This window comes from Doryrhamphus excisus, chromosome 2 (assembly GCF_030265055.1).
Source record: "Doryrhamphus excisus isolate RoL2022-K1 chromosome 2, RoL_Dexc_1.0, whole genome shotgun sequence".
NCBI lineage: Eukaryota > Metazoa > Chordata > Actinopteri > Syngnathiformes > Syngnathidae > Doryrhamphus > Doryrhamphus excisus.
The window spans coordinates 7,423,811-7,451,485 of NC_080467.1; the positions used below are offsets into that span (position 1 = coordinate 7,423,811).

Below are 27,675 nucleotides of genomic sequence, written 5' to 3' on the forward strand. Positions count from 1 at the left end.
AAGTATATAAAAGTACAGTAAAAAAGACAATTTAACAAGATATATACAATATATATACAAGGTATCCAGAATATACACATAGTATTGCACAAGAGCATATGCAGGAGCAGACATATTGCACATATATTAATTTTAGTGCAATGATAAATGGGTCATAGTGCAAATAATGACTGGTGTATACTGGTGAGTAAAGTCACATGTGAGTGTATTGTATTGGGTTGTTAAATAAATAAATATGATTGAGGTAGTAACAGAGGCAGTGATGGAAAATATTGCACATTTGCATCAATGCTAATGACCGGGTACGTTGTATGTTGTATGTATGAGTCCTACGACTAGCTGTAACCATAGTTACCTGCAAGGATACAGTACAGTCATCATGCTGCTGGTGAGAGTGCACTTAAACCAAGCATTTATCAGATCATGAAGAACTTCAAGGAGAGCGGTTCAGTTGATGTGAAGAAGGCTCCAGGGCGCCCTAGAAAGTTCAGCAAGCGTCTGGACTGCCGCCCAAAGTTGATGTAGCTTAGGTGCTTGCTCAGGAACGGTAGCAGGCGGGTGGGAAGTGCATCTGCGAGTGAGTCAAAGACTTTTAGAAGATGGTCTGGTGTCAAAAAAGGGTACAAAGGAGACACTTCTCTTCTGGGAAAACATCAAGGACGGACTAGTGGTCAAAGTAAAAGCATTTTCTTTGACTGTTTGGGGCATCCAGAGAAGGTGAGTGCTACCATCAGTTTTGTGTCATGCCAACAGTAAAGCATCCTGTGTCAGGTTTCTTCTCAGCCAATGAAGTGGGTTCACTCACAATTCTGCCCAAGAACAGAACCATGAATAGAAAATGTTAATGTCCATAGGTACAGTAAACCTCGGATATACGTATCGGACTCAAAATTCGCTCACAACGGACAGATAAAAAGAACCGATTTTTCTGTAATGCATTTCCAATAAAAATTCATTGCATATATCGGATTTTTTATAACGGATTTCGCCTATTTCGAACAAAATCTCCAGTCCCGTTCCAATGCATTTCCATTAAATTTCCCTCGCATATATCGGATGGCCGCATCGTGGCGCTCCGATTCGCTGAATCGTGACAGGCCGCTATACGACGTCATTTGCAGCGTTTGCAGCGTTTGCAGCGTTTGCAGCGTTGCCTGCGCGTCCAGGTACATTGGAAACATAGTCAAGGAAGTGCCTTTTTATAACGGATAAAATCCGATTTACGCATATAACGGATATACTAAATCCGATATATGCGTAAAACGGACATTTTCCGGTATACGCATATCACGGATTTCGCTTATATCGGACAAAACCAGTGGGAACAATTGAATCCGATATATCCGAGGTTTACTGTATGAATGTGAGTGTGAATGGTTGTTTGTCTATATGTGCCCTGTGATTGGCCCGAAGACAGCTGGGATAGGCTCCAGCACCCCCGCGACCCTCGTGAGGAAAAAGCACTAGAAAATGAATGAATGAATGAACAACTTCTCCCAACCATCCAAGAACAATTTGATGATTTTTCCACAGACAAACGTGGAAGAACAAAAAAAAAAAATAACGTAACATCTAAAAACATTAAAAAAAAACACGACTGCAGATAATCTCACCTGTTCCACACCGATGGAATGACCTTCAATGACCTTCAGTACAGACACTTCATAGTTGTTAGACACTTTTAGCCTTGTCAGGAATTCAACTCGGCCCTAGCTCTCCTGAAAACTGAAAGCACACATCTCACACAAACAACCCAAGGCTGTTATTCTCCATTCTTTGTGTAATGACAGCAATGCGAGGGTATTCCACTTGTGAGACAAACATATTTGGAGCATTGAAAATATGTTTTTTTTGTTGCTTGGCAAAAGCTGTTTTTTTTTTAACTGAGCTGAACTGAACAAAGAGCAGCTATTTGTGAATAGGACGCGGAATTAGTCATTAAAACATTTCACAAAAGCAAAACAGCACAGCACACAGGGACAAACAGCGTTAAAAAAAATTGTTTATGGACATATTTATTCATATAAAATAATACTGTGGATACCTTCTACTGTACCTTTTTTTGTGAAGGTACATAGGGAACTAAAGTTAATGGATTTCAATTATAATAGTTTTGTACATTAATTAATTTAACTGCATCACAACCCAATCGGGGCGGCCCGGTCTAGTGGTTAGACCTCACAGCTAGGAGACTAGGGTTCAATTCCACCCTCGGCCATCTATGTGTGGGTTTTCTCCGGGTACTCCGGTTTCCTCCCACATTCCAAAAACATGCTAGGTTAATTGGCCACTCCAAATTGTCCATAGGCATGAATGTGAGTGTGAATGGTTGTTTGTCTATATGTGCCCTGTGATTGGCTGGCGACCAGTCCACGGTGTACCCTGCCTCTCGCCCAAAGATAAATAGCTGGGATAGGCTCCAGCACCCCCGCGACACTCGTGAGGAAAAAGCGGTAGAAAATGAATGAATGAATGAACGAACCAACCGTGATGAGTGAAATTTTGTGAATTATGATTCCAATTTTTGTATTTAGATCATAGTAAACCGACCTGTTGAGGGTGTACCTTGGGTAGGCTCCAGCATACCCCCATGACTGTAGTGAAAATAAGCAGCATAGCATAAAACCGTTTTACGGTATTCTAAATATGTTGCTTTTCAACATTAGAGCCCTATGCATATGAAATAGCACCCCTACAGTCATGGTTTGTTCTGATCAGTGTTCAGCCAGTGGTTGGACCCCAAAGAGACAACAAAAACGGTGAAGAAAAATGGTTTAATAATAAAAAGCGAATTCAAACAGAGTGGAAAAATACAGAGGAAAAGCAAAGTACAACATAACAATCCGGGCAAAGCCACACAGAAAAAACACAACAAATGGAGGTAAAAGCTAAGCAGAACAGCCATAATATTGACATTGTGAGTATATGAGATATATATAATATATGAGAATATTGTGAGTGTCCAAGCACCGCTCATGAGGACCTGAATTACTCCCAGGCGCGTGTAGGTGGCGCCGCCCCGACAGGATCGGTAGTGCACCACAATAGAGCAGATAGGGGGCAGCAGAGCAGTTCGGGCAGGAAATAATAATATAATACATTTATGACATGCATATTGTAGACATAACATAGACTCAAGTTAGCATTGGGAGACGTCATGCATATATTTGGAGTTCAGGTGTTCCTACTTAACCTTTAATGATTTATATGTATGTTTTGTCCAATAGTTACTGACAAGCAGTCCAATGACAGGAAGTACAGGAAGATGGAACCTTTCTACAAAAGTAACTTTCTTTAAGGTTTAAAGTAGTTTTTAAACTTGCTTTATTTTTTCTTTGATACCCACCAGATAGTTCCAGTAGGCACCGACGCCACCGCCGATGATTCCTTTCATTTTCTCAGAAAGAGACCCCCGGTGGACGTGGACATGTTCAGACAGTCGGGCACACACAGCGTAATGGTGCATGGACGTTTTAAGGTTATTGGAGTCGCTATTGTGTACTTGGCGCCCAGATTCACCGGCGGTGCGGCGGTACAAGGAGCAACCTTAGCAGACGTTGGTAAGAAGTGGATAGTAAATTGAAGCTTTCAATTTTATTAGCCGTCAGTGCTCGGTTCATCATAAAAGCTCAAAATGCAGACAGTATAGAATCAGCTAAAACGGAATTATCATGCTTCTAAATAACACAGCCTTAAAACCTGCAAGATTAAGTTGAGGGAGCAAATTACAAAAATGTTATTATGTTTAATGTGAAGATCTTGAACAGGGGGAATGGGTGGTATCGGTACAACATCAAGTAAATACAGACATATGACCCTTGTTATTGATATTTGGTGTTTGATATCAGCCCATCCTGTAGTTCTGATTTTTACTTACAAACACCCAACAATCTCTAGCATTTCTAGAGAGTCATCCACATGATGTCTTTTGATATAGTTCATCTTCAAACAGCTAAAATAATGCATAAGGCTAAAAATAACCAATTAGCTACAAATGTCATCCAATACTTCTCTACAAGAGAGGAGAAATATGATCTCAGGGAAGAACTACATTTGAAACACTTATATGCTAGGACTACGTTAAAAAGCCATAGCATTTCAGTATGTGGAATCAAACTATGGAATGGATTGAGTAAGACCCTCAAACAATGCACAACGATGAGCCAATTCAAGAAACAATACAAGCAGTTGATGTTTGCTAAATACAAGGATGAAGAGTCTTGAACCAGTCATGATGTGCTATATATATCACTATATTGACACTTACTATGGTACACATTATGTCATTGGATGCTCATATCACCTCGTACTTCGGTATGTGACAAAAATAAAATAAAAAAATTAAAGTTTTATATTAGGAAAGCAGGAAGTGAACAAATGTAACAGTTACTGATTGTAAAAGTACCAGATGGAGGGGTAGGATTTAATAAGCTTTGCTTCTTCCTACTCCTTTTGGACATGTGGAACTGTGAATTGATTATGTGATGCATTCAATTGTAATCTGATGCATGTTCAAATGAAATAACACTATTACCATTACCATTGCAATTTAATTAGCGGAATAGCGGCACTGATGTGGCCACAGCAACCAATGCTTAACTACATATTTTAGTCCTAACATTGGTGGACCAGCCAGGACGCCTCCCGTGCTACGTTAGCATTAGTGCTAGAATCATTGTTTAGATCTGTGTGCAAAGCTTTTTTGATAGATCGATAGATTCTATATTTCTATATTGTCATTGCACAATAACACAGCAGTGAAATTGCCAACAAAATGCCGTTGCCTGGCTCCCGAATAATAATAATAATAATAATAATAATAATAATAATAATAATAATAATAATAATAATAATAATAATAATAATAATAATTATAATAATAATAATAATAATAATAATAATAATAATAATAATAAATAAGTGTATGGCAAATAAATTGATGACATCGGATATGAACAATGTACAGCGTAAACAGTAATTTGCACAAATAATTTAGAATAAATAATAATAATTATATTTATAATTAATATAATAATAATAATAATAATAATAATAACCTTGACCATAGTGATTACTTCTTATGTTTAGCATGCAGATTCTTCAAACCCTATTTAACTGACTACTTCACATCATTTCAATGTTTATGTCGTCCTAAAAGTCAATATTTTATGCAAATTCAGCAAAAATGCCCCAAAACTAACAGCTAGGGGAGTCAATGAGCAGATACAACCAAAAAAAATGGTAAACACAATCAGGGCAAAGTAAATGTTCGGTCGTATTGTTACTCCCTGGTGTGCATTCCCAATGAGCTGTTTGCTGTTTGCTAGGTGGATCCACACTTGGCCCACTTTCAAAATCTGATGGATAGAATGGGGCAATTTATTTACATATCCATGACCAACATCCTCACCTCGACCTCACATATTTTTTTTTGTGAGCGCTAACAAAGCAAGCGCTGCCTCTTTCTCGACGGCCAGAGGCCAGATTGATGGCTGCAACTTGAAAGTTTGGATTTCAGAAAAAGAAACACTCCCCTGACAATATTCCGAGAGCTGCTTGCACTGGTAAAAAGCGGCGACTGCCGCTGTATCCGTCTCTGTCAGGGGGCGCATTTTGCACAAATAACACAACGTAAACACAACAATAGCAGACTTGACAAAGATTTAAAATGATGGAAGACAAGCGACAAAAAAATAGTCAAGTGCCACATTTGTTAGCTTTCATCCATCTGTCCATGGTTGACTATTGGCTGGTTTTTTAGGTCATACATTGACGGAATCGTACCATTTCTTATTGTGTTTCCATTTTGATTAGAGATGCAGTTTCGTGCCAAATCCTCATCAGATGAGGAATCAGATGGGATGAACACAGATTCACCAATGAAGGAATCGACTTCGCTACTCTCTGAATCCACATCAGGGAGTTTGCCAAGTCGCTAAGGCGTCAAGAGCAATGGAGCTCTTTCTGGACTTTCTGGCTGTTTTTACGGGTTAGAATATCACACCTACACCCACGGACTTATACGCTCATCCTCCATTGCTTAAAGTGGAGCCTATCCCAGCTGTCTTCAGGCGAGAGGCGGTGTCCACCTTGGACTTGTGGCCAGCCAATCACAGGGCACATATAGACAAACAACCATTCACACTCACATTCATACCTATGGACAATTTGGAGTCGCCAATTAACCTAGCATGTTTTTGGAATGTGGGAGGAAACCGGAGTACCTGGAGAAAACCCACGCATGCACGGGGAGAACATGCAAACTCCACACAGAGATGGCCGAGGGTGGAATTGAACCTTAGCTGTGAGGTCTGTGCGCTAACCACTCTGCCGCCTTGCAGCCCCCTTACAGTAGATTTTGTAGAATTTGTTAAAATCTATTGTTTTGTCTGATGAGCTGGATGTCTTGGGGCACCCCTACCGTTCCTGATTGGTATGATCCACACCTGCTGGAAAGTATGTGCAGTCATACCAGTTTTTATAGTAAATTAGCGCTACTATTTAGGTGGCCTTAGGTTTGCAAAATGCACTGACACTGATATGAGCCAATGTCAATGCCAATCATATCAGTTGGCCGATTATAGGACATCGCTAATCTTGATTTAAAAATAAACAATTTATTTTGCTCTTCTGGCTGTATACTGGTTAGCATGCTTTATCTAGATTACACAACACGGGTCTGTATTTTGTTTTTATTCTGGGGTGGGATAAAACTGTTCCATTGTGCGGAGATGTATTTTTGTTGTCTGTCCCACTGCTTCCATCTACGTCAGACGGTGTCAAATTTTTTCTGGCCATGTCGGTCCTGAACAGGATGTCTGAACGTGTCTTCAAAACGTCTGCTTGAGTTTGAAGGAGTCTTCAGTGAGCCCAACTTCCTGCACATGAAAAGCCTGAGGAATGTCTGCTTAAGTGGGGGCAATCAAAGGTTGGCAAGTTTGACTCTTTTGTAGTTTTTACATGACAGCGGCCTTTTCATGAAGTCATGACTAATCAACGTACGCTCAGTCAAATCTGCTGGCTCTTTTTCAATGTTTTCAACGTTCAATTTACTATTATCTGGGACTACTATCACACTCCGTCCAACCAAGAGTCATGAAAGTCGAGAAACCGATGCGTTTACTGAATAAATATTAGAACTGCCGGTCACCGTCCAAAGTTAGATGTCGGAAATTTTCAAGTTCCAAGCTTTTAAAGGGCTAGCACCGTCTGTTGATGTCTAGATATGTCTGTAAAAATAGCTTAAAAATGAAATTAAATTTAAAAAACTCCCCCGAACAAGGTCTTCCTTTGTTTGTGAGACAGAATCATTGAAGGGCGCAGTAGGAGACAGCATATAGCAGGCTGCGTTCTGGTGTTCAGGACTTAAAATCAAATCAAATCAACTTTATTTGTATAGCACTTTTCCTGCAAAGACATGCAACACAATGTGCTTTACAGAATTAAAACAATTACCACAATTAAAAGGAAAAAACAAAGAAAAAAAAAAGCCCCTCCTTCCCATCCTCCATACTAGACACACACACACACACACACACAGTAGGTAGACATGGCATGGCACTGAGCATCAAGGAAACGCCACCTTTGGGGCCATCCACACTGGGAGGAGCTACAGGCCGTGCAATCGGGGGACCAGCACCCGGGCCCCCCCGACTCCGACAGACGGACGGACCCCCACATTAAAAGGGAGGAACCCCCAGCCGGCCGGGTCGAAGGGACCCAAGGATGGCACCCCCTCAGCAGACCCGACACAGCCCCCAGTGTGGAGGACCCACCCTGAGGAAACACTGGAGTTAAAAATTGAAGACTAAGAGCATAAAATAGGACTAAAAAGATAAAAGCTGAAGACTAAGAGCATAAAATAGGACTAAAAAGATAAAAACACAAGAAAAGTTTAAAAATAATAATATAGTTTAATAATAATAATAAAAAAAACACAGGGACACCTCAGGAATGTACCATCCGTCATGATTCATTCATTCATTCATTCATTTTCTACCGCTTTTCTTCATGAGGGTCGCGGGGGTGTTGGAGCCTATCCCAGCTGTCTTCGGGTGAGAGGCGGGGTACACCCTGGACTGGTGGCCAGCCAATCACAGGGCACATATAGACAAACAACCATTCACACTCACATTCATACCTATGGACAATTTGAAGTGGCATGTTTTTGGAATGTGGGAGGAAACCGGAGTACCCGGAGAAAACCCACGCATGCACGGAAGAACATGCAAACTCCACACAGAGATGGCCGACGGTGGAATTGAACCCTGGTCTCCTAGCTGTGAGGTCTAACCACACGACCGCCGTGCCGCCCGTCATGATACAAATGGTACAAAAAGAATATACAGCAATTAGAGACGTTTTTTTTTTTGCATAATCCTGCGAACAAACCAACCAACCAACCAGCCAACAAACAAACAGCAATCAAAGCTTTGCATTTGGCAGAGATAAAAATGATAAAAACACCTGCGTGTCCCCTCGCTTGCAAGGACAGGACAGAACAGGATTATGTGGAGGCATTCATCCATGTACGCCTTACATGGCTGAGACGGGTCAAAGACAAAAACTAGTTATTCCGCATATTGGAAGGGTCACTGTGCTACTTTTATTAAGAACTTGTGTCTGTTTTAGGGACACTCTGTTCCTTTGGGGTTGAGGCTAGCTCCCTTCGGGCTTAAATGCCCAATTAACCTTACGTGGCCCAGGCACATTTTCACAAGTTTAAGTGATTCCCGAATGGTTAAGGGTAATGAATTAATTTAACGGGACGGCACGGCTCAGTTCACGTGATGCTAATCAATGAAGATTGCAATTTTCATGCAACAGATGATGATGCCGGTTATTGTGCACATACTGGTAACATACATTCTTTTTTCCTGTTTATTGTCATTTGTTGTTATCCCTTAACTTTCCAGCACAGCCTCATCTCAGAGGCCAGGTTGGCTGCTGCTGCTGCCCCCCCTCTTGGGAATGCACACAGTTTTGCCATCTGCCGGCAGAATTGAGCAGGTTTATTGCACGCCTCTCGCTGCTTGCACCACAACAGCCAGGAAGCGACACTGCTGCCAGTCAATAAAATAATGAAATAAAATGCTGACTTGGCTGCAAGCACTCCACATGAAACAGCAGCTAGATGACAGCTTTTGACAATCATTCTGTAATGTCACGCAAAGTTCAGCCTGTAGATGCATAATACAAAGCACAATAATAAATAGTTTGTTCTAAATGTCAGATGAAGGAAAACAACTAAATGTGCCGTGTATGGTCCACAGCTTGGAATTGCACCTTTTCTGTTTGGGTGTATTATATTTCATTTCATTTTCTACCGCTTTTCCTCACGAGGGTCGCGGGGGTGCTGGAGCCTATCCCAGCTGTCTTCGGGCCAGAGGCGGGGTACACCCTGGACTGGTCGCCAGCCAATCACAGGGCACATATAGACAAACAACCATTCACACTCACATTCATACCTACGGACAATTTGGAGTCACCAATTAACCGAGCATGTTTTTGGAATGTGGGAGGAAACCGGAGTACCCGGAGAAAACCCATGCATGCAAAGGGAGAACATGCAAACTCCACACAGAGATGGCCGAGGGTGGAATTGAACTCTGGTCCCACCTTGCCGCCCGTGTATTATATTGATTTGAAAAAATAAAAATAAAAAAATAAAAGGTTTTTGTATTACATTTTTAAAGAGCACAAACCAGTAGTTTTCAATATTGACATTTTTGATAATTTAACAAATTTTATGACATACTCAAGTTGGACGTTTTCGTAGCGATTTTAAACTTGGAACTTGCACATTATAAAAATAAAATCAACCCCTCTCCCCAAAAAAACAGTAAAAAAGGGAAAATAGAGTAACAACACAAATTGCAAAGGGAAGAACCCAAAGTTTTATACAATTAATTCATAATAATGGAGCCAAAATGTGATTATTTTTGCAGTGTCCAATCACCGCTACAACATAACTTGGACCTTAATTTGTGTACATAGACACGTTGCACTTTATAAAAATAAAATGAACCCCCCTCCCCAAAAAACAGTAAAAAAAAAAAAAAAAAGGAAAATAGAGCAACAATGCAAATTGTAAAGGTAAGAACCCAAAGTGTTATACAATGAATTCATAATAATGGAGCCAAAATGTGATTATTTTTGCAATGTCCAATCACCGCTACAACATAAAAACATGATGTAAAAACTGTAGGATAAAAAACTGTCGCAAATTAACAAATATATAAATTAATAAATATAAAGGCTGTCAGTGATAACAATCATGATGGTTGGACACCACATTATTTTTATATACCAGTGCATAATTAACTTAAGGTTCTATACACACGGAGTCCCATGACTATGATCTGCCTTTGTGCCTTGCAGCTGGTGTGTGTTGGAATCAAAACAAAAGCTGTTCAATTATCCTGTGTGATGGCGGGGGGACACGAAAAGTAATGATTGTTATTGGATTTCCAACAGAAATTGTGTGCGTATTTTGCAGTACATCAATAATGACTTCCACTGCACATCATTTTAAAGGATGCAACTACGGTTAATATTAAAGATAACCACTTACAAGCATGACATTTTCCATTCCACCCACCACTAACAATTTCAAAACATTGAATAGAAAATCCTTGGAATAATATCTGCAGGTTCTGAAAACATGTCATATAATGTAGTTTTTACAGAGTAGTAAAAAAAAAACACAACAAAAAAACGAACATACCTTTAGTCTTTATCCATAATATCTAACCTGTTCCCAAAGTCCAGCATGACGTCAGCATTTTAATCTTCCATCGACAAATAAACCTCCAGCTGCATTCACGGTAATGTTCATATCAAGCTATTGATCCTTTTTTAATCTTTTGCCCTTCACTTCCACTTTCCGCATTCAATCCATTTTGACGTGATTCCTCGCTGGTGTAAGTCAGTGAATCACCCCAGGGGGCCGTCCATCAAAGGGGGGCTGCCAGAGAAACAAAGACGCTTGGCAGCCCTTTGCTCACTGCAAATGCCCTTAAAAGGAGGACTTTGGCTGGCAATGCCACCTTTGATTACTCCGCCGTGACTTTATTTCCCACAGCAGCTGCACTGTTGTGATTGACTGACTGAGATCTTCTCTGTAACGTGTCACTAAAAACAACTCTATAGTCTCAGCTTATCTTATATCACAGCGCCTTTCACTTTATTTTCTTAAAGATAATTTTTTTGTAAGACCTTTTGGAATTCAAGTTATTCACCTGAAACTGTTAAAAGCCAGTGATGCAACCCAGTGAACAATGCTTGGGCTTTTTCATAGCCGCAGTCACCATTACAATCAAATACATAAAGAAAAAAAGGCTTATATAATATTCTGCAACCCAAACATTACAGACATGATGGAAATGTGTACATTTTTTAGACATCACTGTGGAATTTCCGGAAACTTTTCACAGGAGTATAAGAAATATAAGAAATAATTAAGAAATAATAAAAACAAAACATTACTTTAAGCTAGTTCTTTGCATGGTCGATAAAAAAACATAAATATTTAGTTTTTTTTCCCCTAACTAAATATTATTATAGAATTATGTATATAATTTATATTGTAAAGTAAAAATAAATAAAACAATTTGAGATAAATAAATAAATAAATATAATTAAAATACATAGAAATAAATAAATAATTTAAATTATGTCAATTAAAAATGTACTTATATTCTACTGCTGATTCCTGAAGAACGGAAAAAGGTGGAAAGAAGTTCTTTTCTGATGAAAGATGATGTTTAATCTTTCTTTTGGTACGTACCATGTCTACATAGACCAAGAACCCAATACTCAAACCCAATAATCATCAAAAATGGCCGCCGGTGCCGTGAGGGAAGGCTTCTGAAGCATGAATTAGTTCATTTATGAACTAATTTTTATTTTTCCCGCTTCATTCCCATAGTCATATGTTTCATAAGATAGTTAAAATGAAAGTAATAAATATCTAAAAGTTCTAATAAATATTGTTAAAAATGCTAAGGTTACAAAGTTTACAGAGTGAGACATCTTCTCTATAAAGTGTCGTTTTTTGCCACTAGAGAGTGAGTGCTCACGCATATAGACAAGCTTTGTCGTTTTCTCTCGGTGAAAAGCAGGCTGGCTTCACGGGAGAAACGAAACGGGAAAACCTTATAAACACGCTGAAAGTTGCTCTAAACGCTTGTTTCTTGGGAAATTATCGTCTTTGTAAGTATATTGGTGTATAAATCACTTATATAGGTGCATTTTCTATTTCAAAAGTTGTACTTGTTTTGTCAAGTTAGCTAACTTCATGCTACTGCTAGCTTGCATTTGCAGTTGGTGTACTTGTGTAACTGTAGCTAACTGTTAGCTGATGTGTTTAGCCTGCAACATTAGCAGTATTGGAATTTCATATTTTTTTGTATGTTTCAGTTACCACTTATTTTGGCAAGAAAGCAAGAAAAGCAAGCCTTGTGTGCGGAGTTTTCTTCATTGTTTCGCTTGCTGTCATTATGAGGACAGCACACCCATAGTTGGAGAACATCTTGTAAGTTTTTTAACCCTGATTGTCCTTCAAATATCACTGAAGATGCTGCAATGATGCATGCCACGCCTCTAGTTGGCGCTGTCACTTTGTAAAGAAACAACTCATGCACATCTGCTCTTGCTTGGTGAGCAGCCACACTAAAAAAAGAGTTTCTGTATGAGCCGTCAGTCTTCAATGAGGTCCTCTTTTCTACCTGCAGAGACCATTTAAATTTATGATGAAGCGTACTGATGCTGACATCTCTGCGGGGGACGCACAGACGTTGGAAGGTGGGTCTTCTTGCTTCATGCAGAGTGGGCTTGGCTTTTTCGATACGGCAAGGTCAGACGGCGGTGGAGGCCTCCTGCTGCCCGGGCACAAGGACAAGGGCGGCCCGTGCAGCGTCAGTCAAAAGCCTCGCTCTTCTTTCTCCCAATCGGCAACTTTCTTACTCGCGGGGCGAGCGAGCCAAAGGATGGGAATGTGTGTGCCCCTCCCCTCCATCTGGTGCAGCACGCCTCTGTCAGGATGTCAGCCTGCACCCCCTATAATGAAGGGTGTCATCAAGGTTACTGCGGCCTGGAATGGTGCCTGCGTCCTCCTCTAGCGCTCCATCCCGGTATCCCTTTTGCCTCATTCCATGTGACACAAAATGCCTATTTGGGAAGTGGCTTGTTGATGGTCTGATGATGTTTTTATGGCAGTTGATCCGCCCATGGAGAGCACAGAATCCTGCCCCGACTCAATTGACAGCAATTTATCATCATATTTACCCGTTTCTGAAACTGTATGCGATTGTATTGCAACACTTCAACAGCAAAAACGCTAATCTAATTGTAAGATTAAATATCAGAAATCTATGTCAGTAGCCACGTTTACATGGACCCAAATATACCAATTCCATTCAGGTTATTTGCTCAAACGGGAAGAATCTAACCTTTGTATACACCTCATTCCGAAAGAAAAGTGCCAATCCGAATGAATATATAATCGGATTCACAGGGGTGGAATATTCCTTTCCCCAATCCGGTTGAGGTATCTTGTACCCGCTCAAACGGAAAGTTGTCAGATTGTGTTCTTCTTCATGGTGTGTTTTCTTCTTCTGTTGTTTATTGGCGGTTGGCAAGCAGCTTTCGTGTGCATTAGCGCCATCTGTGGAACAGAATCTAAACCCTTCTATACGCCATTCACAAGTCCAGTTTTATTAAAAAAGAAAATACATATCTATATAAAACATGTGCCGAGCTTAATTATAAAATATTGGCAAGATTGAACTTTATCTTTTCCTGTTCCCGGGTGCGTTCTTTCAGCGAATGCTGAGATATGACATAACACGCAGCTTGAGACGTTCTTCGATTTAAAAAAATGGAGGCGAGCAATCGGCACTGGACTGCTGTGGAAAGTTTGTTTTTGATTGAAACTAAATTTCAAGACTGGACGCAGGAAAAACTGGCAATACGGAGTTATTCCAACAAGTGAAAGAAAAACTTGAGGAAGTCGGTATCACGTGATGTTGGTGTTTGCGCTTTACTGCGCATGCCCCATTGACTATTCTGGTTGATTATAACGGCGCATGTAGACACACGATTGGAATATTCCTTTCCATGTATACCATTGCTTTCGGAAAGGTCATTTGGAAAGAGTCCATTCGGAAAGACAAAAACTCCTCATGTAAACATGGCTAGTGACAAAATATTTCTTCGTATCTAAAAGTAGCGTACAATTTAATACCAATTGTTGACAGCTCTAATGGTGATGAAAGTTGACACTCCTCTAACCTGACACTGAATCCAAAAAGTTTTCCGTGCGGGTTATTGTGTGTAGCTGCTCTATAGAGACCATAACTCAATACAGAGGGTCGACAAATTAGCATAATAGGTCCCCTTTAAGGTTGAATTTGGGCACTGTCAACCTAGTGAACTACTAGTTATTGTGCTACGCGAGTGTTAAGTTCCATGGATGGTAAAACCTTGGTATTCGTCCCCTCCTCCAAAGTTCTCCATCATCATGAATCCTTTCACTGCATGGTTCTTTAAGCTTTTAAAGAGGGTGAGGAACGGGTATTAACATCAACAAAAGGGTGAATGAGGTGCAAAAACATATTTTCAGGACAATTAAGTCCTTCTCGTCCATTTTCTTGAGTCTTAGACCTCAATGTGTCTCAAGCGGCGCCCCTTCCTCTTCCCAGTAGCAGGTGACAGCTGGCCAGGTGGCCCCCACTTTCAAAGGAGCAGCCTGGCCAGCGTTCAGTCTCTAAAGCCAGCTCTTCACCCCCCCCCCCCCCCCCCCCAGTCCTCAGAGTCGACACTCACTAGCATTCCAGCTTCATGTTTGCTCGACTACCGCAAGTAAGACCCAGACTTCAGTGATTTCCCCTGTGGGATCAATGCAGTGTAGATGTCAACCACCCTGTACCTCCACAATCTTTCTTCCTGCTCACAAAGTCAGTAAATACAATCAGCAGAGTGTCTTTCCAGTCCTAATATTGACTTCTTCTGTGGTTCAGCCTTCACTGGACAAGTCTTCATTTCTGCAACCAAGTCGAGGCCAAGGAATGGGGTGTCATCTTTAAGGGTGGAAATAACATAACTTTCTGCTAACATTCATATGAATATACAGCAGATGCCTGCTATTGATGGGATTAAAGGCTGGGACCACCCGTGAACAGCAAATCATAGTAAGAGATTGAAATGTGTGTTCACTAATAAAGTGCGTTATGTCTTGGTTTTCAGCAAAAAAGGCCCATTTTTGGAGGAAAAATAGCAGTTATATTTAATATACGTGGTAGCCATGTGTTGTATATACGTGTGTAAAAATCTGAAAATAAAATCTTCTAAATTAATTGGCCAATCCAAATTGTCCATAGGTATGAATGTGGGTGGGAATGGTTGTTTGTCTATATGTGCCCTGTGATTGGCTGGCCACCAGTCCAGTGTGTACCCCGTCTCTCCAGCATGCCCCCACCCTAGTGAGGATAAGCGGCATAGAAAATAGATGGAGGGAGATTCTGCTAAAAGTCTGCAAACATTTTTTGCAGCATCTTTTGTATAGCCTTTTGTCGATTGCCATAGTTGAAGGTATTGGTCAAATGAAGAAAGTTGTCCAAAAAGTGTATTTTTATATGTCTTTAAGTACTTTTTAAAAAATGAATTCTGTTAATGCTCAGCAAAGTGAGCTTTGACCATTTTTGTCCGACCTTGTCAGGCAGTAAAGGGAATACACCTCTGCTGAGCCTTTAAAGAGCCATTACTGTCATGGGCACATGTGACGCACACACACACACACACACACACACACAAACACAACCTTGACTCTATTGTGGACAAGCTCTAATGGTGCTAGGAAATAGAAGGCCCGTCTGAGGTAGAAACATATAACAAAAGTGCATTAGTTTAGACATAATCCTTTATTAGTAGTCATTATAACACATACCCAAGGGAGTCTTATTGTCTTAATGCAATAACTATGAATATATACTGACTCTAAAGAATAAAAACGATTGTATGGACATTTTTTAAAAAGCAATATAATCATGTATAGGTTATGACAAATGTGTCAGAAAAATGGGAAACACGGTGTGAAAAATTACACATATATCCAGGTGAAATTTAAATAATGAAATACAAAATGTAAGACCATAAACCTTGACAAAGTCACCATTGAATTTAGGCAACCTCCCATGCAATATGATAAAGAGCAATTATGCAAAAAAAAGAGAAAACTATCTCATAGAATATAGAGACTATGCGACGCAACCCATCGTTCTTCACCCCAAAAAACAAGATTAGGATGAGCTGGAGGAGGAAATTATTAATGGCGGATAGAGAGCTTTGTGGCAGTTAAACCCCTAGCCTAATGGACTGTATTGACCACATTAATAAAACAGGATGTGTGTTCCTAATGTCCTGGTCTAAGTGCATTAGACTTTAGACTGAGGTTGTGTTTGTTTGTCTCAATTGTGGCAAGATGCAAGCACAATACACCAATGCCAAAATGCATTTATTGCTGAATGTTGTCAAAAAAGGTTCCAGAGAAAAGAGCTTTAAAAATGAAAACAAATGAAGCATAATGCATTTTGTGCACCGGGACCATAATCAACGTAAAGGTTTCATTTGAAAAATTTATGGAAAAGTGGCTTTGAGCAGAAAGCACGGCTAAAGCCTCCATGTCAGACTTTTCTTCTGTTATTGTCGACTAACTTTTGTGTTGGCTGTATTGTAAATCTGTAAAGGATGAGAATGTTTCTTTTTTACATGCGTTTTGTATTTGTGTTATTAGCAATGTGGTACTGAGGAGCCAAGGCGCTACTGCTACTAAGACCTACTCTCTCCCATGTTGCGTGACCCACTCTTCATCATGAGCCTCATGATGATTAGAACATCTTCATCCTTTGGTTCATGCCTCAGAAGATGCCATGCGTGATTAGATGGATGGATAAATGGATGGACAGATGGATGGATGGATAAATGGATGGACAGATGATGGATGGACAGATGGATGGATGGATAAATGGATGGACAGATGATGGATGGACAGATGGATGGATGGATGGACTTTCTTTATTGTCATTGCACAATAACACAGCAGTGAAATTGCCAACGAAATGTCGTTGTGGTGAATAAATAGGGGGTACACGTTTTTAGCGTTCCACATCAACATGACAACACAAACACATCAGGTATTACTTAAATTAAACAGAAATTTGTGTAATTATAACATGTACATAGGTACAATATTTACAATAACATTATAACCCTGTTACATATACCGATAAAACTGCTTGTATGCCAACATTTTTGCTCATAACGTCATTGCTAACGGGTGCATGGGCTACAAACGCAGATAACTGCTGGCTTTCCTTGTTAGGACCACGTTAAAAAACATTGGCATTTGTAGCTGTGGCTGTCAGCAACCTCATGATGTCGTCTTTTATTTTTTTAATCAACTCCATCTCCAATGTTGGACCAATGTTGGTCCAATGTTACTCTTGCTGTACTGTTTTTCACAATGAATCAGCGGTATGCTGTCCTCACAACACGTGTCTCTATGTTGCTAGACAGCCAGCGAACCAATGAAGAAAACTCCACATACAAGTCTTGCTTTTCTTGCTTTATGAAGCTTTCTTGTAAAAGTGGTAACTGAAACATACAGAAAAAAATAAAATAAAATTCCAATACTGCTCATGTTGCAGGCTAAACGCACACCAGCTAACAGTTAGCTGTTAACAGTTAACACACGTACACCAACTGTGAATGCAAGCTAGCAGTAGCATGAAGCTAGCGAACTTGACAAAACTAGTACAACTTTTGAAATAGAAAATGCATCTATGTAAGTGCTTTTTACACCAATATACTTACAAAGATAATAATTTCCCAAGAAACAAGCGTTTAGAGCAACTTTCAGCGTGTTTATGAAGTTTTCCCGTTTCGTTTCTGCCGTGAGGCCAGCCTGCTTTTCACAGAGAGAGAAAACGACAAAGCTTGTCTATATGCGAGAGCACTCACTCTCTCGTGGCCCAAAATGATACTTTCTCAAGAAGATGTCTCACTCTGTAAACTTTTGAACCTTAGCATTTTTAACAATATTTATTAGAACTTTTAGCTATTTATTACTTTCATTTTAACTAACTTATGAAACTTATGAATTATTAATGTCTTTGACCCAAAGACATGACAAGCGGTATTGATGCCACACTGAGCTGATCAGTTTGCTACTGCTATTCCAATATCGGTTCTGTTGCTGAAGACATGTCACTCAGGAAGAAAAGAAGCGAATGCTCTGAAATCCGTTGTGTGTTCTTCACTAGAGGGTTTAATTTCTCAGCCAGTGACATGTTTCATTTTGGAATTGTGATACGAGAACTTTGGGTCGTAGAGGTCGAGATATTTTCCCCCCCAAAGTTTGCCTCTTATATTGTTATAGCTACCAGTAGTAAATGTCACAGGAGGTGAAGGCGCTGCAGGATAGTATTTCCAGAGGGCCAGAATTCCATTTTCTGTCCATCGGCATTGTTGAAGAATGCAACCCACCAGACAATTAGAATCCCTGGAAAGGCAGCGTGGCCGTCAGGGGTTCATCTCTGAGTTTTTACATTAGGATTCATTGGAGTATGTACGTGTTGTGTGCAATTTCAAAGTCCACAACGGCCACAGTGCAGTCTTGACTTGCCCATTTGTTGCTTTTTTTCTCTTCGCCTGTCATCCTTGCTCAAAGACTAATAGGAAAAACTGACACTTCTGTCACCGTCCAAGCAAAAAGGTTCAGTTAAAAAAAACAGCAAGACTTGTAGGAGAGGAAGATGGGAAAATTAAAGCATCTTCACAGATAGATGACTAAACTTCATTTAAGCGGCAAAAGTCAACCTTGGGCCTGCACTTGGTGCTTGCTACTGCATCACGTGGTCACTCATTGGGCCTGGATTGGTAGCACTGATACCCACTGGAATTGTACTCAGTTTGGTAAATCACTGGTATTGCACATTGTCATCAAATGGCCAGTGACTGGAAGTTTCATAACTCGCTTTATTGTCATCGTAAAAGAACATCACAACAAAATTGTAAGGCCTCCGTTGCATCATTCATACACATACTTCAAAATAATAGCTTTAAATAATTAGTAAGGTGCCGTTTGAGGTGCCTTATTGCTGCGTGGAAGAAACTGACCCTCATTCTTTGGTAAAGGCAATGGTAATGGTTTTATTTCATTTGAACGTGCATCAGATTACAATTGAATGCATCACATAATCAGTTCACAGTTCCACATGTCCAAAAGGAGTAGGAAGAAGCAAAGCTTATTAAATCCTACCCCTCCATCTGGTACTTTTACAATCAGTAACTGTTACATTTGTTCACTTCCTGCTTTCCTAATATAGTTTGTTTTATTTTTGTTTTTATTTGTATTTTTTGATTTTTATTTTTGTACCGAAGTACGAGGTGATATGACATATGACACTGACATAATGGGTATGATTTTGTTAGTTTTTTATATTTACTTTTATTTATTTTTTGTCATTTTGTTTTCATTCATTCATTTTCTACCGCTTATCCTCACGAGGGTCGTGGGGGATGCTGGAGCCTATCTAGCTGTCTTTGGGCGGGAGGCGGGGTACACCCTGGCCAGCCAATCACAGGGCACATATAGACAAACAACCATTCACACTCACATTCATACCTATGGACAATTTGGAGTGGCCAATTAACCTAGCATGTTTTTGGAATGTGGGAGGAAACCGGAGTACCCGGAGAAAACCCACGCATGCACGGGGAGAACATGCAAACTCCACACAGACATGGCCGAGGGTGAAACTGAACCCGGGTCTCCTAGCTGTGAAGTCTGCGCGCTAACCACTAGACCGCCATGCAGCCCATGTCATTTTGTTTTATATTTTGTCATTCTTTAGCTACGAGCCTCTAAGAGTTACAATTCAGCTTGTTTTATTTTGAAACACTACTTCCTCGTGTATGTGCTACACTTCCTGTCTATGAATGGTTTTGTCTGTGTCTCATGGGTTTAATTACGGACGCTTCACTCCCAGCCAATGAGCTCTCTCGCTGCCCTTGTGTCACCCCACTGGTGGTCTCGTGGAGTCATCAGTTGTTCCCTGGTTGACTCTGCTGGTGTTCTACGTGGATTATCTTCTGAATCTTTGTTCGGTGTTGTTGTTTAGTTGTCTGGTTGCTACTTGGGCTTCCAAAGTTTACTAAACCCTGCAATAAACCTGACAAAGTTGAAAGGAGAAAAGGAGAGCCAGCCGTCTTCCAGATGTTTTCTACAAGGGCTCATCCTCTGAATGGGAGATCTTTTATTAAGCTTTGCAATTAGCGTTCCACAGAATGTTAGTCCAATACGCTGGAGGGTTAGATCCTTCACAGAAGCTTTAGATTTCTGGATAATGTTTCTAATCTTCTCCTCACGGAGTCCATGTATGAGATGTTATCGTGCGTGCAGTGATAAGATGCTGAGCATATGATACCATTTCAACTCTCCAACAATGCCTTGCCAAGCGTCGTGCCGCCTCATAATTTAGTCTTACCTCTCATCTGGCCGGAGAATATTGTGACCTTTTATCGCCAACCTTCTCCTGAATCCAGATCATCGCCACGGCTTAGGGATTTGTCCGAGGAGCGGTCAGAGAAAAAGCAAGGGAAGAAACGGCCTTCTTTCTTTAAAGCTGGCACTAGAGCGATGTTTAAAAGAGCCCCGGGGGCTCGGCAGCAAAGACCTTTTCTCTCAATTAGATTGATTCCAAAGCCGGTGGGCTTAACCTCCACAGAACACAATTTGCTTCATTTTGCAGAGACTGTCTGAAACAATCCCTGCCCTTTTTGGCCAGTTTGCCATGCATGTTCCCACTTGGCATGCATGTACGTACCTTACATACAGAATGGAGGCTACGTATGATTCCTACTTGTTGATAATGGCTGACCAAGTCAGCTGTGACTGCTTTCTCAGGCTTCCGTGTGATGTGGATGCATGGTTTTAAAACTCCACTGGTGTGGATGGAAAGTGGGGAAAATGTGCAAAGCTTCATATACTACAACAAAATCAACTCCATATGCAAAGCATGCCAAAAAAGACAAAACAGTTGGCCATAATCATTCATTCATTCATTTTCTACCACTTATCCTCACAAGGGTCGCGGGGGTGCTGGAGCCTATCCCAGCTGTCTTCAGGCGGGGTACACCCTGGACTGGTGGCCAGCCAATCACAGGACACATATAGACAAACTTCCTGCGTTCACTTCCTGCTTTCCTAATATATTTTTTAATTTTAATTTTAATTATATATTATTTAAGTTTTATTTTTGTTTTTATTTGTATTTTTTTATTTTTGTCACGTACCGAAGTACGAGGTGATATGACCATACAATGACATAATGGGTATGTTTATATAAGTTATTTTGTTAGTTTGTATATATATATTTTTAAATATTTACTTGTTATTTTTTGTCATTTTGTTTTCATTCATTCATTCATTTTCTACCGCTTATCCTCACGAGGGTCGCGGTGATGCTGGAGCCTATCCCAGCTGTCTTTGAGCGGGAGACGGGGTACACCCTGGCCAGCCAATCACAGGGCACATATAGACAAACAACCATTCACACTCACATTCATACCTATGGGCAATTTGGAGTCGCCAATTAACCTAGCATGTTTTTTGGAATGTGGGAGGAAACCGGAGTACCTGTAGAAAACCCACGCATGCACGGGGAGAACATGCAAACTCCACACAGAGATGGCCGAGGGTGGGCTTGAACTCGGGTCTGCGGGTATGAGGTCTGCATGCTAACCACTCGTCCACCTTGCATAGTTGGCCATGTCACTCGATAGAACAACACCATGGCTCCTCCAGTGTACACCCAACCTTGGGAATGGCGTCCTATAGCTTCCTATTAATAATAAAAAAGATTTCCTCAAGGCCTAGTTTTATCAAAGGACAGATTGGCAGTCATTTCCTGTCTCTGAAAGCAGTTTTTGCCAACTTAAAGTCAAAGAGGGAGAATACTTCACAAGATAAACCCTACAATTACGTCAAAAGGGCAGCCTGGTAAAGCCAAGAAGATGAGTCTTAAAAAGGAAAATGAAAGCCCTAACAATACCTTGATGTCACAATTGGTGGTTTTGAAAGGCGACAGCCTGTTTAGCACGCAGAGCAAGTCTAATTCTTCCCCCCTTGGTGACGCGCTCCCAAGTGCAGTCTTGTGTGAAAGCAGCTGACGGCCTTGATCTCCAGCCTGTCTCATAATCATTCAATCGTCGCAGGCACGGTTTCTTAAAAGCAGTCTGGAACTCCTTGTGCATATCGGATCTATCGTTACACATTTGCCTATCTCGGCAATTTTTGGATAATATGTATTCAAACAAAAACAAAGTAGCTGTATCTGAAGTTTGGAATGACAATAAAAAGCTCAACCTTTTAACTTTAAGAATGATCTAGAGTGCATGCAAAAGTGGAAAGGAAAAAAGTACCACATTTTCCGGACTATAAGTCGCACTTTTTTTTTAGTAGGTTGGCTGTTCCTGCGACTTATACTCCAGAGCGACTTATACATGAAAAAAGTGTTTATGTTACATAAACACTGGACACCTTTTCTGTTCATGTTTATTTTTTGTGTAGCTGAATAAGCATTGTGTTAGCATATCTTACACCTATTCAGCCTGTTCTCTATTCTTTTATTGTTAGAACTTGCCTTCCAAGATGATGTAATGTTTTGGTCAAGTAGTTTGTAAAACAAAATACCCGCAAAAAATGTGACTTATACTCCAGTGCGACTTATGTATGTTTTTTTTTTTCCTAATTATGCATTTTTGGCCTTGTGCGACTTATACCCCAGTGCGGCTTATGTATGTTTTTTTCTACCTAATTATGCATTTTTGGCCTTGTACGACTTACACTCCAGTGCGACTTATGTATGTTTTTTTCTACGTAGTTATGCATTTTTGGCTTTGTGCGACTTATACTCCAGAATGACTTATGTATGTTTTTTTCTACCTAATTATGCATTTTTTGCCTCGTGCGACTTATGTATGTTTTTTTCTCCCTAATTATACATTTTTGGCCTTGTGCGACTTATACTCCAGTGCAGCTTATGTATGTTTTTTTCTCCCTAATTATGCATTTTTGGCCTTGTGCGACTTACTCCGGAGCGACTTATACTCCAGAAAATACGGTAGCTCTTTGACTGCATGGTCATTTATTGACAAGTATAAAAGACAACACAGCTGCACAGAACCAATGTTGTTACAGCATTACAATGTTATTGTGATACTCCAATTAACAGCGGTTAATTGCAGCATTTACAGGAGGACGTTTGACAACCACTAGGTGAAATATCCTTAAAAATACCAAGGACTAGTAAAATAAAGGACTCACACCAGCTGGTTTAACGACCAGAAGACCAAAACTGATGGATGTACAACTGTGACCTGTAGACTGACAAGGCATTTCTTTGGATACAGACTAACAAAGCAGCGCTAGTGTGTGACTGATTATGTGGATGATATACTAATGGGCTTAACCTCCTTAAAATTGCATCTAATTAACAGAATTTACACTTCTTGCAAGCAAGAGCGAGAAGGACGTGTCGCCCTGGGAGTAATTGCTACATCCATTATTGCCACTGTGGCCTGACAAGGCGCATATTTTCTGACGGAAATAAAATCAATGTTAGGCCTGGAAGCAGTGTCAGTTGATAGTTAGCAGTACAATTGTATCTAAAAGCTTCGGGGGGGGGGGGTTCACCTGCAATTTTTAATCAGCTGGATGGCATTCTCTCATTGAAGAAATTGGGATCTTGCCTTTTGTTTCTTCTCAGCGCAAGGATAATAGAAACAGGGCAGGAATAGTACAAGAGGCACATTTTGTAGCTTCCAGGAATTGTGTAGATCTTTCCAACACGGGGCAGCGATTCATCACGCTGCAACATGAGGTGATGTTCATCAAGGCTGCCCATACCGTAACCCCACCATGGGCCCACTGCATCCACAACGTTGACATGAGAAAAGCGCTCACCCACACAACGCCATACAAGCTGTCGGCCATCTGCCCTGCACGGTGAAAAACAGGATTCATCCGGGAATTAAATGTGAGCATTGGCCCGCTCAAGTCCGCTACGATGAGGACGAGGATCATGAAGATCATGACGAGGTGGTTTCTGATGCTGATGTTAGAATATGTAATAATGTAAATGTAATATGTTAGAATAAAAAATCAGGGGTGTCAAACACGCGGCCAAATGTGGCCCGCAGGACACTAGTTTGAGGCCCCCGCCTTGATATGAAAGTTTAATGTTAGTGCGGCCCGCGCAAGTTTGATATGGATGCTGTATGGTATCATGTACACAGAAAAAATGATTACGTTTGATTAATGTTCATGTTAAAGGTTAAATAACTGTTAATAGTTATCCTCCCTATCCGTGTGGAAGTGGTAAGTTTTTGGCTATTTAAGTTTAAAGGAAATAACTTGAAGGCTACCGTTTAGGTCGCTAGCTCTCTAGTTTGCGAGTTAGCATGCGTCTCAAGGCCCTGCAGTTGCGCAATATGTTGTAAATAAAAAGAGTATAAATGTGACTATAGTCGTGTTTTGTCATGTCTACAGGGCTCTAATAATGCTTTGTTCATTTTAAATCTGAAAAAAATAATTTGTCTACCCACCAACTATATGTGGTTTCTTAAGTTTTTATTATTTGCCGTTTTATTATTATTATTATATTTATTTATTTATTACTGATTGATTGATTTTCTTTATTCTTGATTTTTGTATCTATTTTTCATGTTATTTTGTGTAGAAAAATAAAAAGTAAGATATTTGAGAACAGTGGAATGTTTTATCAAAGCTTTTCTTGTAGAAAATAAAAACTTACCACTTCCACACGGATAGGGAGGATAACTATTGACAGTTATTTAACCTTTAACATGAACATTAATCAAACGTAATAATTTTTTCTGGGTACATGATACCATACAGCATCCATATCAAACTTGCGTGAGCCACACTAACATTAAGCTTTCATATCAAGGCGGGGGCCTCAAACTAGTGTCCTGCGGGCCACATTTGACCCGCGGGCCACGTGTTTGAGACCGCTGCAATATAATGAGCAAAACGAAACAGAAACTATAAATAACTACATCATCTCCTGTTTCAGCTTGTATTTTAGGCATTTTCATATAAAACACTATTTAGCTGTGTGAGTATTAATGGAAATCCTCCAAAAGAAGGCGAATGAGCTGATTAACGGCACCTTCTATGGGTGAATGAGTAGAAGCAGCAGGTGTATAATTGAGCATGAGTGGAGTACGGCATGCATAAGTAACGGCAGCAGGGGACGTGATGACATGAATACAAACCTTTTTTCCAGATGACATGAATGCTTTTCCTTTCCGACATATAGGACAATATATACAAATACAGCGGTCTGACCTCCAAATAAACGTGGCAGGTACATTTGTAGGTGCTTAACCTTAATCCTCGCTGCATAATTGTCCCTTTAGCACAGATTTCCATATCGGCATAATGGGATCCCATGGTGTTATTTGCAATTAAAAATGCTCACTTCTGAAAATGACCTTTGTGAATTTGACTTTGATGATTCCCCCGCCCCCCCCCTCCCTCATTGTCTGAGCCACTGTACTATCACTATCTATAAATAGATAGCAGCTTAAATAGGATTTTCGCCTCGAGGGGGGGAGCAATAATCCACTTTGTGGCGTCAGCTGACATGACAGGCAAATTTCTCAATTTCCTCTAAGTGGTAGCGTCAGTACTTTGCTTAGGTTAGCATTTGGAAAATGCATAACATGCATAGTATGACAAAGATATATATTATTACTATTTTCATTTACTGCATGGAGCGCCCTACTTTTTTTCATATGACCGTTTGTGTATGTAAGATAACTTTTCTAGTCCTGAATCGCTGCATAAAAAAGGGTGAAAATGTGTCAAAACATGTCCCTGACTGTGTTAGAAGTTGGTTGACTTGGAATTTCTCACACACTTAAATGTGCTCTACAAAACATCCATTGTCACTTTTGGTCAGTGCTTCTTAAAAAGTGGGGCGGGGAACCGTGAGGGGGCATTAATGGCACGCAGTGTTTCCAAAGGTACTGCAGACCTGCCAACGTGTACACATTTACTGTACTCAACCTGACTCTTGAATGCGCTTGTATGCTTCACAGCTCTCCATTATGTTGCATTTTTCTGGTTTTGGTTTTGATTCAGTCTGTTCAGAACAGAATCTGTTCAGTCTGGGGGGGGGGGGGGATGCACAGGATATGAATGAATGTAGTAGACAAATTCCAAAAAATCCCAAAATTCCCAAAACAAATAAGGAACAAGAACCTGGATATAACTTTCCCACTTTTGGACAGATTTAGTAGAGATACTGCTGCTCAAATTTTTTACGTTGAGTCAACTTGGATTTTTTTACAGTGCACAGGACAGTCATCAATGATATAATAATCATTACTATATTATTAATTAGCCTATTATTATTACTATCATCATTCTTCTTCTGATTATTACTACTACTACTACTACTAGTAGGCTAGTATTAGCCTGCGAATTGGCTTGCTTATTAGCCTGCTTTCGTCCTATTATATAAAAACTTTTTTTTTTTTCAAAACACGTTTTTTAAAAAAAATAAATAAATAAATAAAAAATAATAAACAATCTATAAAAAATATGAAATTATTTAGGGGGGATTAAGAACATTTTAAGGGGGATGAAGCCCCCCTAAAATAGGCCAAATGACGCAATGTCCTCCATCCAACCTTGTCTATTACTATTATTATAAAGCACTGATCAGGTTTTGTATTAATGTTCTGCAACCCATGTATATAATAAAGTATGATTCCCCCCATCCTTTTTATAAACAGTAATGAAAGAAGAATATTAACAATTACATACTAAAAGGTAAAAAAAAAACCCTGTAAAGTACTTTATATCAAATATGAACATTTGACGCCTGCGAATCCAAAAGGTACCATGTACTTTTAATGGTATTTTGATGCGTTCTGTTAAGCTTCAGTGTTGCTAGCACGGGTACAGTAAATAAAGCAGAGGCCTGACAATCCATCAATTTAATTTTCCTTCTTCCGTAACCACCGCCACGCTCGCTGCCTTGTCCTGAAGTGGCGCCTAAACAGCAGCCTACAGTGACATACTGTGGCAAACACGAAGGAGAAAAACACACCATCCATCATAAAAGCTGGAGGCGAGGAAAGCCAACTTCACTGTCGCATTTATCTCTCGCTCCTGCTGCATTATCCTCCCTGCGCTCTTTCCTTCAGCCATCCTTCTTTCAAGCGCTCCTTTTTCCGCTCCACTCCATTCCATCACTCTCTTTCTCAAATCCTCTGAACTCTAACCTTAATCCAATTTTTCTATGAATCCATTTCCCTGTCCGGATGTCCACTTCCTTCCCATCTGGCCCTGTGTCTATTGTTGCAGAATGTCATTTTAGTTTCAACCGAATCATCGATAATACCGTGGATCCCGCACTTTCCCGATTTGCCAATTAAACAGAAAACAATTTTTGGTCAAAAAATAATAACCTTAAAATATCGATTTTTTTTTTTCAAAAGTAGGCAGTTTTCCATCCATCTCCTTCCTGGATCCCAAGGCCAGGCTAGTTGGGAATGATGGTCTCTCCAATGTGGCCTTCC

The 27,675-nt window shown here is 40.2% G+C and overlaps 2 long non-coding RNA genes across 2 annotated transcripts; one reads left to right on the forward strand and one right to left on the reverse strand.

The window, feature by feature from the left end:
• Positions 1-10,911, reverse strand: LOC131120066 (uncharacterized). The gene is made up of 3 exons (XR_009126649.1): positions 10,727-10,911; positions 1,614-1,725; positions 1-571 (listed from the first exon to the last, which is right to left on the reverse strand). It is a non-coding gene; the product is annotated as an uncharacterized LOC131120066 (long non-coding RNA).
• A 1,189-nt stretch (positions 10,912-12,100) lies between these two features.
• On the forward strand, positions 12,101-13,413 carry LOC131120013 (uncharacterized). Its single transcript, XR_009126629.1, has 3 exons — positions 12,101-12,213; positions 12,421-12,535; positions 12,735-13,413. It is a non-coding gene; the product is annotated as an uncharacterized LOC131120013 (long non-coding RNA).
• Positions 13,414-27,675: the final 14,262 nt, after the last annotated feature.